The following is a 3,889-nucleotide window of genomic DNA, read 5'->3' on the forward strand; positions in this document are numbered from 1 at the left end:
GAGGAGGAGGAGGAGGAGGAGGAGGTCTAGGAAGGAACGTCCAAAGCAGCGGAAGGAATACACTATAAATATTCCACCTAGCTGTCCCTCATCAGTGCCCTGGGTCCTTTTAACATAGTTACTAAACACCAGGGAAAGGCAATAACTACACCTGTAGGGAATTTTTATCGACTGGCTCTGAGCTGACACCAACCAGGAGAACTGAAAATATCTGAAGAGCCTCAAGGGATCCTGCACTGCCCCTGTCCACAGATACTACCTCCTCCTGTGAGGAACCTTGTGTACCGTTGGGGGTCTTAGAGGAGCCAATTCAATTACTTCTTTCTGTTTTCACTTTCTTCTCTTGAAACCCCTCCTCTACGTCTGCACCTGTAGCCATAGTTGGGGTCAAGGGGACCCCTAGTCAGAGATTCTTTGCCCTGATGTGTCACTTGGAAGGACAAACGTTTAGCCATGAGTTTCTAATTGTCCCATAGTGTCCTACTCCTCCTTTTCTAGGAAGAGACTTACTAGCAATTCCCAAGTTCCGGCAAAGGCCAAAACAGATTTTACCTAGAGGAACTACTCTAGGTCACTCAAACCTAATTAGCCAACAGGTGGGCCCTGCTGCGTGGCACAATGGAATACCTGATTGAGAAAACCCTTCTCCACACATCAGAAAAGGAGTTTTTTGTGTGCCTTCACCCAAGTCTACAACAGAAACTAGAACTCCTGACTCCCTCCCCCTTAGGTCAGAGTGATTCCTGAGACCAAAGGTTCCTTGAGGTCCACAGAGAAATGCCTCACCAAGTACCAGACCACGCTCTTAGCCACGCTGAGGCTATTATAAAGTTTGCACTACCCTAATCCTGCCTCTTTGATCCTACAGGCCCAGAAGCTAGCCGCTGCTGGGAACAAGTGATCTCCCAATGAATGCAAGCAGGCAGGACATCAATAATCTGCCTCTGCCAAACCCTGAGGAGATGTGGTCCGTTGATTAAAGCGGCTTTGTTCAAGAAAGACAACAAGAGGCAGATTATGCCATTGTCAGCTCACAACAGGACATTGAGGCCAAGTTCCCCCAGGAACTTCTGCTCAAAGAGCAGAGATAACGGTCTTACTCAGCCATGATATTAGAAGAAGGCAAGAAACTATATAAATCTAATATGACGTTCTGGTTCTACACGCCCACGCAACCATCTGGAAACAAAGAGCTTGCTGACTAATACAACAAGCAGGATATCTACAAGTCTTAGAAGTAGTCTATCTCCCCAAGCAGGACACTGTCGTTCACTGAAATGGATCCCAAAGAGAAATGTCCAAAGTGTCCTTGGGAAATCAAAAGGCTGATAGGGATGCAACTAGGGCAACCCTATGGCACTACAAGATCCAAGCCCAGTGGTGGTAACCTACGGCATGCATGCTACAGTGGGCTGTTTTATCACCGAAAGCTCTAAAAGGCTCAGCACCACTGCCCTAGCCTTATTCCCAGTTCCTAAAGAACCATTCTGATGCCATGACAAGCTATAAAAATTCCTACACGGAAAGCGGTCACTAGAATCTACTCAGGAGTAAGCAGAAAGCTATTTCTGAGAAGCTCCGAAGACCCGAGCTCCGCTTCAGAAAGCGAGACTCCAATATTGTAGGGGAAAAAGAATAAACCAAATCCAAAATCAATAGAAGGAAAGATCAGAGCTGAGATTACTGAATTGTTGACGAAATGAACAATACGAAAGATCAGTGAATCAGAGTTGGTTCTTTGAAAAGAGAAACATGATCGATAAACCCTGGGCCAAACTAACCTAAAGAAAGAAGACACCAATTAATACAATTAGAGTTGAAAGGGGTGATAGTATAACAGATACCACTGAAATTCAGAGGATTCTTAGAAACCATTTTGAAAAACTTCTATTCTCAAAAACCGGAGAACTTAGAAGAAATGGATAAACGTCTAGATGCAGATGAACTATGGGTCCTACAGTCTCAACGCAATAGTAAAGTGAGTTTCTTTCCCATTATTAGACAGCTCCACATTCACCAGCTCTTTTTCCATCGTCTTCTCCTGGTTTTCTCTTTTCTTCTTCAGTTCAGCCGGTGAGCCACGACACCCAAAGGTAGACCCCGTAAAGAGGTATGCGGATTTGGGACCCTCGGGAGGAAATGAGACACGTGATTAGGGCACGGCCAGACCGTCGGGGAAACAGGCCTGACCTGTTCATTGCAAACTTTGGAAAAGTCGCTCAGAGCAGCTCCCAAAGCCCCGTGTATGGACTTCGTACAAGAACTTCGCAAGCAGGATTTGATAGGATGGCCTAGACTTGATGTCGGTCTGAGGAACAGATGATACAAAAGGACGGTTGCCGCTGGGTTTGTCGTTGTTCTCTCTTGCACGGATGCATTGCCCTCATGCTGCAGGGTGCCCTTCTTTTCCTAATTTTACTTGGCCTAAATTCGCTCTACAAAGCCCCTTTCCTCTCCTACCTTTAATAAAACTTTGTTACTGTTAAAAGACGACTCAAAACATCTCAATTTCTAGAGAAAAATTGTATTCTCCATTTCTAGGGGAAAAAGAATAAACCAAATCCAAAATCAATAGAAGGAAAGATCAGAGCTGAGATTACTGAATTGTTGACTAAATGAACAATACGAAAGATCAGTGAATCAGAGTTGGTTCTTTGAAAAGAGAAACAGGATCGATAAACCCTGGGCCAAACTAACCTAAAGAAAGAAGACACCAATTAATGCAATTAGAGATGAAAGGGGTGATAGTATAACAGATACCACTGAAATTCAGAGGATTCTTAGAAACCATTTTGAAAAACTTCTATTCTCAAAAACCGGAGAACTTAGAAGAAATGGATAAACGTCTAGATGCAGATGAACTAAAAGAATTAAATTGAGTGGATATAAAAAATCTAAGCAGATCAACAATAAGCAATGACATTGAAGCAATAATAAAAAGGCTTCCGATACAGAAGACCAGGACTAGATAGATTTAAAAAAAATTTTTTTTCTACTGGGGATCAACATACACTTGCAAGGCAGGCGGCAGAAACACTGAGCTAAATCCCCAGGCCAGGACTAGATAGATTTATCACTGACTTTCACCAAATCTCTGAAGAACTAGAAACAACGCTCTTCAAACCACTCTATGAAACAGAAAGGAAAGAACGCTTACAAATTTATTCTAGGAAGATAGTATCACCCTGACATAGAAAGTAGATACTTAGCAAAACGAAACTGCAGACCAACATCCTTCATGAACAAAGATGCAAAGACTGTCAACAATTCAAGCACACATTAAAAAGCTCCTCAATCCAGACCAACGCGGTTGCACCCCGAGATGCAAGGACAGTTTGACATACATAAATTAAGAAATGTAATGTGCCACATCAATAGAATCAACAAAAATAATTACATGATCATTTCGATAGATTCAGGAAAGACTTGTGACAAAAATCAGCAACTCCTTATAACAAAAACTCTGAATAAAATGGGTATAGAAGGAGCTTTCTTAGGAAACAAAAACAAACAAAAAACAGAAGCTGTATACAAACAACTCACAAGCAACATCGCGCCAACGTAAGGAAAAACTGAGTCTTTCCTATTCACACGCTGGATTTTCCTCACACACCTCCCAAGAAACATCCCGCAGGCAAATGCAAGCCGACGCACCTCTGAAAATCCAACGCGCCCACCTCGGCAGACATTCAAGAAGTTCTCAAAAACGGTGACAATGCCACATTTCTGTTTTGTTTTGCTTGGAAAATGATTCTAACTTATTTTTAAAGGGTGACTCACCCTAGGGTCGGTTCCTGCTTTTCAAAGCGTTACTACACTTTCTCCAGTTTGCATTTTCATTTCTCATATGATATTAACGTGGTCACCGAGGTCTTTGAGGCTCCCACGG

Source organism: Fukomys damarensis, unplaced genomic scaffold (assembly GCF_012274545.1).
Source record: "Fukomys damarensis isolate Sample0158 unplaced genomic scaffold, DMR_v1.0_HiC HiC_scaffold_18, whole genome shotgun sequence".
Taxonomy (NCBI): domain Eukaryota; kingdom Metazoa; phylum Chordata; class Mammalia; order Rodentia; family Bathyergidae; genus Fukomys; species Fukomys damarensis.